Genomic DNA, 11255 nt, shown 5'->3' on the forward strand with positions numbered 1-11255 from the left:
CACAGGGCAGCTCACGCTGTGGCCGGCCCCCAGGGGCGCTGGAACTGCAGCCCTGTACACAGGGCAGCCTGGGCGGGCGTAAGCAGAGGGCACTGTTCAGACGGCCACAGCTCCTGCCTCTCCACCCGCATCCATCCCAATGCCTGGGGCTCCGCTGGAGCCAAAGATGCAGGTTTCTTGTTTCCTGACTTAAATCCACTCCCCATGACCACATCACATTTGCTCTGGCTCAAAACAGTGTTGCAACGGTCCGCTGAGACAGGCTAAAAGGCAAGGCTTACAGAAAAGGAGATTTCTGTGTCAGAGCTAATGCATCCACACTTCTGCACGTGCTGTCGAATCACCCCACACTTTTATACATAAACAGCCGTAACCTCATTCTAGTAAGTCTCTAGGGAATTTATCAGAATGATCTAAGGTGAAGAAAAAGAAATTTAGGATATGTAGGCTTACTAATATTTTCTCAATGAACTTTAAAAAAAAAAAGGAGAGAAATATAAGCTTAAACTCCACAATAGTGCTCAAAATGAAATTGAAATTCACAAATAATTTTTAAAATAAAATAACAGGAAGAGAAAATTCACAGATCCAAAGTTATACTTGGAAAACTCCTGACAAACAGACGATCAAGGATGCCTGCTGATTAAACAAATAAAACGTATCTTTTACATAAGCAATTACCATTTTATGAATGGCTCGATTTCAAAAGTTTATTCACAAATTCTTGGTTCAGAACACAGAATGCATTTTTCTCACGGAGACCAGATAACACACAACCGTCGGGGTTTCCATTTCAGCCCACAGTAGCCGGTCTTAAAAAGTGCATGTAACACGCACTGCTGAAAGCACCATGGACTCTAGCCACCACACATGCAGTGGCCTAAGGTGGTCACAGATGCCCGGACACCCTTCTCATCGCGCGGTAGGCTATATGTTCCCTCTCCTAGATCGGGGAGTACTGGGTGGAGTCCTCCGCCCAAAGCAGGAGTAACGTCACACAGGTTTGTCAGCCTCTACTTCCTCCCCCAGAACAGTCATTCCAGTAGTCCCGAGCTGCCAGGGAAGAAGTCTGACCATCCCAGCAGAGAGGCTGTTTGCAGGGGGCCTTGACCCTCCACAGAAGGGGAGGAAGAACCAAGTCTGGTCTTATGACCATCAGGCATGTGAGTACCGCTGTCCTGGACCTTCCAGACCAGATAAGAGGCCAGGTGAACACCAGTGAGTGACCTCAGTTAATGCCACGTAGAGCAGAAGAATCGCCCAGCTGAGCCCTGCCTGATGAATCCACAGAACCATAAGATCTAAAAGCAGATTACTGTTTTAGATCACTGAAGCTTAGGGCAGCTTGTTACTCAGCAATCGTTATCCAAAACAATCTGTGACTTTCAAGAAATGACAGAAGCACATCTCTCTCCTGCCCCGGAATCGGGACTAAGGTCCCTTCTTCCATTCTCCACTGGTGGACACAGAGTTCTGGTGGCAGTGTTGGCCAGGATTTTCCCCACTACAGGCCATTTTATGGGCAGCTTCGTGTCAGGAAGCTGGGAGGTAAGTCGCGTGATGATCATCAATGAGTTCTCCCATCTGCTTCAAAATCCTCCTGGAATTTTATGTACACTACTGAAGTAAGGGAATATAGGTTTCAAAGTTCTAAAGAAATATGATATACAGTCAAAATGAGGTTGGTACCCTGATACCAAAGCCACACAAAGATATAGCAAGAAAAGAAAACTAAAGACCAATATCCTTGATGAACACAGATGCAAAAATTCTCCACAAAATAGTAGTGAACCAAATTCAACAACACAACAAAAGGATTAAACACCACGACAAAGTGAGATTTACTCCAGGAAAGCAAGGGTGGTTCAACATGTGAAAACTGATTAATGTAATATACAGTATTAATAGAATGAAAGGGGGAAAGCAGAATCATATCAAACAACACACGGAAAGCATCTGACAAAATTCAACAACCTTTCATGTTAAAACACTCAGCAAAGCAGGAATTGAAAAGAACTTCCTTAATGTGATGGAGGACATTTATTAAAAGACAAACAAACAAAAAACCCCACACCTAGCTTCCTAATCAAGCTTTCCCTTATGACCAGGAACAAGACAAGGAGGTCCGCTTTCGCTACCACTATTCGATACTGTTAGACGTCCTAGCCAGAGCAATTACGCAAGAAAAAGAAAGAGATAAATGATCTCTATTTGCATTTGGCGTGATTCTCTATACAGAAAATCCCAGAACCCACAGAAAAATTACTAGAGGTAATAACAAAATTCAGCAAAGTTGCAGGGTATATGATCACCACACAAAAATCAGCTGTAGTCTCATATACCAGCAATGAACAACCTCCCCCCCAAAATTAAAGAAACAATTCCATTTATACTACCATCCAAAAGAATATCTAGGAATAAGTTTAACCAAGGAGGTGAAAGATTTGTTCACCGAAACAAAGTCTGGCCGAAAGAAATTAAAGCTATAAGTAAATGGAAAGACACCCCGGGGTCACGGACTGCAAGAACTGACACTGTTAAGATGGCAACTCCCCAAAGCAGATTGAATGCAATTCCCCTCGAATTCCAAAGACTGTTTGCAGAAAGGAAAAAACTGACCCTCAAATTAACATGGACCTACGAGTGGTCCCAAGTAGCCAAAACAATTTTGAAAAAAAAAAAAGTTGGGAGACTCACACTTCTCAAACGTACTTCAAAACGTTCTGCAAAACTATAGTAATTAAAATAGTGTGCTACTGGCGTAAGGACAGACATACAGGTCAATGGAATAGAACTGTAGTCCAGAAATGAATTCAAACATCTGCAGCCAACTGATTTCCAACAAGAGTGACAAGGCCATCCAATGGGGAAAGAATAGTCTCTGTACGAAACGGTGTCGGGAAAACTGGATAAGCACATGCAACATAATGAAGTGGGACTCCACATATAAAAATTAACTCAAAATGGATCGAAGACCTAGATGTAAGAGCTAAAACTATAAATATAAAACACAGGTGTAACTCTTCCAAGACCTTGGACTTGGCAACAGATTCCAAGATTTAATACCAAAAGCAATAGTGACAAAAGAAAAAATAGATAAACTGGATGTCATCAAAATTAAAATCTTTTGTACATCGAAGGACATTATCAAGACTATAAAAAAACAGCCTACAGAATGGGCAAAATTATTTGTCAACTGTATAACTAATGAGAGTTTAATATCCAAAATACATAAAGAACTCTTACAATTCAACAACAGAAAGACAAACAACCCAATTAAAACATGGGCAAAGGGCTTGAATGGACATTGTTCCAAAAAAGATATACAATGAAAAGATAAAAGATGTTCAATATCATCGGTAATTAAAGAAATACGAAACCACAAGATACCACTTATATCCATTAGAACAGCTTTAATCAAAAAGACAAAATAAATGTTGGCAAAGATGTGCAGAAATTGAAACCTTAGTACATTGCTGGTGGGAATAAGTTAAACATATCCAAGAGAAATGAAAACACATGTCTACAGAGACTTGTACGCATTATTCATAACAGCCCAAAGGTGAAAACAATCCAAATGGCCCTCAGTGGATGAATGGATAAACAAATTGTGGTATACACACACAACGAAACATTATTCAGCCATAATACTGACACATGAAGAAATACTGATATGTGCTACAACTTGGATGTACCCCAAAAACAGTGAAACAAGTGAAAGAAGCCAGACAGAAAAGGTCACGCAGATTCCTTTTATATGATATATCCGGGACAGGCCAGTCCACAGAGACGGAAAGCGAAGCCGTTAGAGGTTACCAGAGGGTGGGAAGAAGGGGGATGGGAAGTGATTCACGTGTACAGGGTTTTTTATGGGGTGATGAAAAAGTTTTGAAACCAGAGAGAACTGGTGGTTGCACAACATTGTGAATACACTACATATCATTGAACTACACACTTTAAAACGGTTAATTGTATATTATATGAATTTTGCCTCAACAAAGGAAAATGTGGTAAATATATAGTTTACTGACTCGTTTATACGAATTCTTGAGTTCCTACCATACACCATATACCATACACGGACACTCTCCTTGTACATGGGTTAAGGTGATGGACAAAAGTTTTCTGCTAGGAATTTAAAAAAAAGGCAAGGTCAGAGACCAGAGAGTGCCAGCCAGCACGGGCTGTTTTTAGTCAGGGTGCTCAGGGAGAACCTCAAAGAGGCGATGTCTGAACAAACACCACAATGAATGAAGAATACTATTCTGCTAACTAAAAGAAAATGATGCACGAAAATATAACTGATCACAAATCATCATATGCAAAAATTGCTTTTCTAGAAAAGGGAGGGTTATCTAAATGTAGACGTCCCTCTTCGTGCAAATACACACATTTCTAGACATTTAACTCTCTTACAAATAACATCGTTATGGTCCTTCCACGTGCTGCTTCTACCGTACCTGCACGACTGTCTCCCAGCGCCGGGCCGCACCCCTCACCTTGCCAAGGAGACACGTCTTCTCTTCGAATCGCTCCGGGAAGGAAAGAGGGAGAGGCATCACTGCTTACGACACGCCAGGCCCTCACATTCACCCACATCCTCACTTTGATCCCCACGATGACCTTTCCATAGATGAGAAAACTGAGGTTCAGGATATGTGACCTGCTATCGTAGTAGCCACGGGAGGGACCAGGCCTCCAGCCAGGTCCGACCACAAACCCACACCCATCCCACAGAGAAATCCGTCTCACTTTCACTGAGCACGTTTTAGGCCAAACTGTGACAATACGATGAAGAGACCCTGTCCCTAAGAAGCCTGTCATCTTAACGCCAGAGACCCATCCAAGGTGCACTGGCGCAGCCCTCAACCGGGAGACGGCAGGGCAGGCTCCAGAAACACGAGGCCCTTGTGACCCTCGGCCAAGACCTTCCCCCCAGGAGGGCCTCCCTGCGCAAGAGCAAAGAAAGCTGCCTGCCAGCCCTCCCAGAACTTGCCCTCGCTGCCCCGGTGTTCCGCTGTGCCCATTACTCACAGCCCTTCCTGGAGCAGACACAGACGGCCATGAGACAAGTCCCCTCACCTCAGCCCAGCCATCGCTGACCCTTCCTGGTCCAGTGTTCAGAACTTTACAGCGGTTCCAGCGGAGGAGCCACGTAAAGCCTTCTCCAACACCGCCACCGACATCACTGCCCCGCTCACTGTGAAGAAGGAGTCTGTGCCTTTAACTTATATTCCCATGAGCCACCTGTAGTTCCAATTAAATTCCACACAAATGGGTGGGAGTTTGACTGTGCTGGGCTGTAACCATGACGCTCTCTACGGAGTGACCAGGCCTCAGGGACTTGTTCACCACCAACAAGCTAATATTTACAAAACCTGTAAAGACATAATGACTAAATACCATCATTATTACCAGACTACCAGTTTAAATGTAAATTAAGAGCGAGAAAGGGGAAAGGAAGCACATTACAGGTTTGGGACCGCCACTCAGCAACGTGTAAGCAACATCTGAAGAACGTTTTAACTGAATTTGTTAAAGGATATTGAATGAAATGTTGCTGCCATGGGAAAATAACTCAAAACAGAGAGAAGGAATGGAATACCGGCTGGGAAAATAAGTCAATATAGGCAAAACAGATGTTGGAGGGAAGGAAAGAATGCGTGAAAAACATATGCTGGAAAAATACACAATTCTTTAAAAAGTACCATACAGTAGCAAAGCTAAAACATCTAGAATCTGAAAGCAAAATTAAAAAGTCTGGAGTGTGAACAAAATCCTAAACTAGATGGTAGTTCAGCTTAAACCATTGAGCTCAGTGGTAACAGGTGAACCCTGGAGCCCTACAGGCTGCTGCCCTGCACGGTCCTCACCTGTAAAATGGGTCCTTCCTACCTCAGAAGCTGGGCTGGCAAAAAGGCAGCCAGTTCTGTCTCCCATGAGCGGCAGCCGCGTGGACCTGCTGCAGACGCCCGGGCCCTCTGCTGTGCGACCGCCAGCCCGTGCTTCCTCTCCCCGTCTGCAGGCCTGCTCATGCGCATCCTCCCCGGAAAACACCTCCTAAGCCCTGGGCCAAACTGCACGGCACCCGCATGCTCCACAGCCCCTCTGTCCCGCTGTCATGGCACCTACCACACTGTGCCATGACCAAATGATCCTTCTGGCTCACTCATCTTACAGAAGCTCCCTGAAGACAGCGACCACGGAGCAGCTTGCTGGACTTTGTAGCTTTGGCAACTAGCACTGCTCTTGAGTTAGTTCTCGAAAATGTGTGTTGATTAAATAATTCTCAATTATCCCAAGTCAGAACTAGCGGCCAAGCGGCTTCCCTGAAGCAAATCTCAGGAAAACAAAGAATGCTGGGGAAAAACTCCACTCTGCGTGAACAGTCTGGCTCGGGAGGGTCCCTTACCCTGCACTCAGCCTCAGCTGCCTCCCACATAAAGTGTGGTACCTTCACTAGGAAATCTGGGTGGTCCCTACCGAGATCTGACACACACATTTACATTCTAAGACCTCCATGCTTGACCTCGACTACATCTCGATCCTCTCGACATGATGAAAATAGACATCACTAGGATGCTTCTCTGTCCACGTCACTCAACCGGCAAGGGGTGAGCGTGCTGCCACGAGCCCCATCTCCAGGCAGGGAAACCAACTCGGACACACCCAGCCAGCCGTCCAAGGGGTTTCTGCAGCTAAGCAGAGAGGGCAGGACCGCGACGCGAATCTCTACAGCCGGTGCCTTCCGCCGTGCCCGCTGCTCGAGCTGGGGGGTGGGCAGCCCCAAGCACACGTGGTGGGGTGCCAGGGACCTCCTCAGAGATCCTAGGGAAGCCCCGGGTGAACACAATGCATCTTTTGGGGAATCGACAATATGCAATCATTTGGAGGACAAAGTATGTTTATATTTAAAAAATCAGACACATTACTGAGTACAATGTAAAATTCACAGCCCCACCTTACACAGGAAGGCCTTCTGAAACCAGGACACTTCATTTACCCTATAGAAATGTTTCAAACATCATGCTACTATTAATCCAAAACAGACAGAATTTAACTTCTAGAATAAAGTTGTGACTACTGGGCCAGGAAGGACTCAAGAGAACTAGCTTCCCTGTTCTTAAAAGCACCCAAGAAAGTTACAGTGTCAAATCAGGTCTCCCAGCACGCAAGCCCCGCAATGCAACAAACCAGAGAGCGAAGCACTATCAGGAGGCGCAGTCAACAGCGGCAGCTACAAGGCTCGCCCAACTGCATCTGCCAAGCCACATGCAACCACCATGTGGCATGTATCACATCCCTCCTCTCTGCTAAGGTAGCAAGTTCTGGACAGGAACATTGAAGGAGGGCCTACATGTGCCTGACAGGGAAATGGGAAGGCCTCCGACCTCATTAGAGCCCGTGTACACAGGCCTACCCGGCAGCGGCCTTCCGGCATACTAAGTCAGTCTGAACGCCTTCGACGCAACCACCACGGCACCTGGAGAGTCTCGGTTTTCCACTCTGATGCTGTTGCTGCCCTAACGATTTTATTATGCCACTCGGTTAATCAATTTAGCTAAGTCTCCACTCAAAGACGTTTCCAATAAATATGCTTTGGGGTTTTGCCGCAGAATCAAGTATTCAAATTGGAAAGGAAATGGGAACCTCCGAATAGCAGGCCTGCTACCTTTCTTGGTGGAATGGCCTCCCGAGAAGTTATCGAATAGCCTCCGTTTAAAAAATATATATGGAGTCAAAATCAGCATGGAGACAGCCCTAGAGAAAAGTCAATCATGAAATGAAATCACAGGGCCCCGTTTTTTATTTCTTGAGAATTAAAAGAGATTTCGGTCATTTCAACGTGGATGGCAGAGTGGTAGGTTTGGGGGAGTTCCTGGGGAAGGGCCTTTTAATATTTACGCCCCTCCATCATCACCGCTTTGAGACTTTCTAGCTGTAAGGAGAAACAGCCGGCACAGCAGTGTGCTCCCCCGAGCCTGGGGCCCGCCGCTCTGCTCCCCACCACACACGGAGGGGCAGACCGCCTGACCCACTTGAGCTCCTGGTCACAAAGTCTGGTACGAGTTAGAGGACCACACGGGGAACATCGCAACTGGAAACACACTGTAACTACTGGCAAGAAGCAGCAGGGCAGCAAATGGTCAGATCCCATTTTACCAAAACATCACGGGGAGGGGAGAAGTCCTCTCACTGCGGTTCTCAGCCCCACCCCCAACACCTGCCTTCCTGACACTGAGGCTCAACACCGCCTCCAGGAAGCCTTCCCTTTCTGAACTCCCACCAGACTTCCAGTCCTCTCTGCACAAGCCTGAGTTTCACGACTCCCTACTTTCTTCCCAGTGGGTTTTCGCTCCCTAGCTGGGCAGCCAGTCTCCTGAGGACAGGGTGTGAATTTTCTTTTTCCTCACCCTTCCGGCCAGGAGCTTCAGTCCCTGGGCTGTCTGTCAAACTCTCGTTGGTTTCTAGCCTCTCCCCTCAGTGTGCACAGGGGCCAAGGTGCCCCAGACTTCTGCAGACCATGCCCTTCAAGGCAGGTGCGGTTTCTCACTCATTTTGGCACTGTGACTAGAACATTACAGAACTCGAGGCACATTAATTGAACGTTCAATTAAATGAGGGAAAGATTCCCAAGGCCCAGTTAATGATCCACTTATCTCAAGGAATATAGAATTCAGTAAGAGAATCCAACTCGATTTCTAGAGTGAACACAAACCGAGAGTCACCTGCAATCATGAAATCTCACCCCTTGTCAGCCTCGCCCCAGGGTGTCTGCACAGGGAGACAAAAAAAATTCATCATCATCCAAAAAAAAGGTTCTAATATTTACTGATAAAAAAAAAACACAAACCCTCACCTCCTTCTCAGGTTGGCCAGCTCCCCATCACCCGTGATGCCTGGGATGGTCATACAGAAGAGCCTATAAAGGCTCTCTAAACTGAGAAAGCCATTTTGTATTTTTTAGTTAATTATGAATAATAGACATTACACAAGCATACACGGTGTCTTCTGACATTTTTTCTTTTTCTATTTAAAACTGCATTTTCTTCTATTTCCCTTAGATCCTTCGACCCCAAGGGATCTGGCGCACGCTGCGCCTTCCCCCAGCCCCGTTTACTGCCTTCCTGCCGGCAGGCATCCGGCCTCTCACGCTGGCTGCATTCCTCCCTCCCGCTCAGGACAAGTCTCAGCACCATCTCCACAGTTAGGCCTCGACTGCCTCTCTCTGGTCGCCTTCCTTCTCACTCGGCAGCTCTCTTCACGGCGTCTCTGTATCTTAAGTCAATATTATGACTCTTCTACTTACCCCTCCCCCTGCCCCAAACAAATCACTTTTCTTCCTCTATGAGCACTTGTAAGGAAGCATCCAAGGGGTCCTGATTCCAAGGATGCAAAGGGCCTTGGTCATATCTCCTCAACTAAGTCAACAGTTCTTAAACCGACCACTGTAAGGAAACTCAACTATTGCATAATATTTGATAGGTTAGATCACTTGCTGCAGAGCCTTGCTATAAGATGAGGACGCCGAGATGGGCAAATTTAACGCAATTTCCTTTGTTTGCCTGAGCTAGCCCAGACTTGCAACACCACAATGACAGTTTTATCTTTTTTGAAGTACAGCTTTTACATAAAAAAGGACATTCTCACCCTTCAGCTCATTAGCATATCTATCCTGACACTACCCCAGAAAGGCCCTCCATTTGCACAGTGAAAAATTAAAGGGATTCTAGCAGGGGTGTCTACGGAATCAAAATCCCATCATGGGCAAACAGCAAGAAGCAACTCCTATGTTTCCGTTAAATGAGGGCCCTTCTCCAAGGCACGAACAAGAAAAGAGTAGGAATATTTTTTTCACAGAAACAACTGGCCACTGCTATTGCCTGGTTCCTGTGGAACGTCTTCACACCCTCCTCACTGAGTGAGGCCATCTTATTAATTCCAAAATAAATGGACAGCATCCAAGGAAAATAACTGGTCTTTCCCCTCACAGAAAAATTCACGTCTTAAAAAAAAGAGAGAGAGAGAGAGAGCGCGCTGGAATTCTCTCTGCCAGCTCTCTCTGCTTTCCTGGCTTCTGCATTGTGACAGCTGGAACAGATGGCGTCTGGGTGAGACACCTTACATCTTAAACCTCATCCGTGATAAGGTCTGATTTTAACCAGTGATGCTAGGCAAGAACCCCAGGTCTGTCCGGGTCTGTCATGAGCACCTACTCACAAGGAGGATTGATTTTTGTATGCTGTTTTCTAGTTTTCACACTGGTAAGGCTTATTCTGTTTTGGCCCAAGAATTTTTCGTCTTTAGACTAATTCTTAACATATGTCTTGTCACAGCACGGTGAAAAGGCAAATATTTCCTTTCATCTGAAAAGCGAATGGCTGTACACTATTTTGCCAGGCACCCTACATACACACACGATGCAGTCTTTTCCACAGGCCATTTTCAAAGATGTGAAAGACATGAGAAGATTTTAGCACCAACTCATGGTCCGCCCGGTCATTTCTTTAGATAAGGATTTTACAGACAGACGAGATGACAGAAAACGACGTTTCCAAACGCTTCACCAGTGTGTGTTCACAGCAAATGCTAGGGGGAAAAAAAAAAAAAAATGATGGCTCCTCCTCAGTTGTATGCTGTGAATGTAAATTAAGAAGCGGCAACAACGCGACTCAGTCCAGCCTTTATGACTGCACAAAAATAAATGAATAAATCACACACGCACGGGGACACACACGCACACGCCTATGTCATTCTGAAAACCGATTCGGAGCCTAACAGGAAAGACACGAAATAAAATTGTTTCCTTCAACGGACCATTATCTGAACGCTTCTTAAATTTCAAAGCACGTCCACGACACTTCCCCATTTCCATTCTGCTGCTAGGTTTTCGAATTCAAGGTAAAGAATTTTCCACACAGAAATGCTCCCTGAAGGTCTAAATGTTAAACAGATGTCCCCGAACGAAGTGACAGTGTGGAAACGTGGCGGAGCGTACGTGAGCGACAGCCCGGCGCCCCGCGATGGGGCCGTAAAGACCGAGGCGGGGAGCGTGTCGGCGCCGGCCGCGGGGAGCCGTCCTGACCTTCCGTGGCCATCGGAGGTGGACCGAGCGCGTTCCGCCCCGAACGGGACCGCGGTCCCGCCCGCCTTCGAGGCCACTGCAGCTCTCCGACTATGAATCAGTCAGAGCTTCATCTGCAGAGGAATGACTCAGTATAAACTTTTAAATAATGGCTTAGAAAAAACACGCG

General features: G+C 46.1%; 1 long non-coding RNA gene across 1 annotated transcript in view; it reads right to left on the bottom strand.

Moving 5' to 3' along the window:
- LOC111746162 overlaps positions 1-11255 on the bottom strand; it is a 21333-nt gene that overhangs the window by 9273 nt on the left and 805 nt on the right. The gene's annotated exons all lie outside the window — the stretch shown is intronic.

Source organism: Pteropus vampyrus, unplaced genomic scaffold (assembly GCF_000151845.1).
Source record: "Pteropus vampyrus isolate Shadow unplaced genomic scaffold, Pvam_2.0 Scaffold178, whole genome shotgun sequence".
NCBI lineage: Eukaryota > Metazoa > Chordata > Mammalia > Chiroptera > Pteropodidae > Pteropus > Pteropus vampyrus.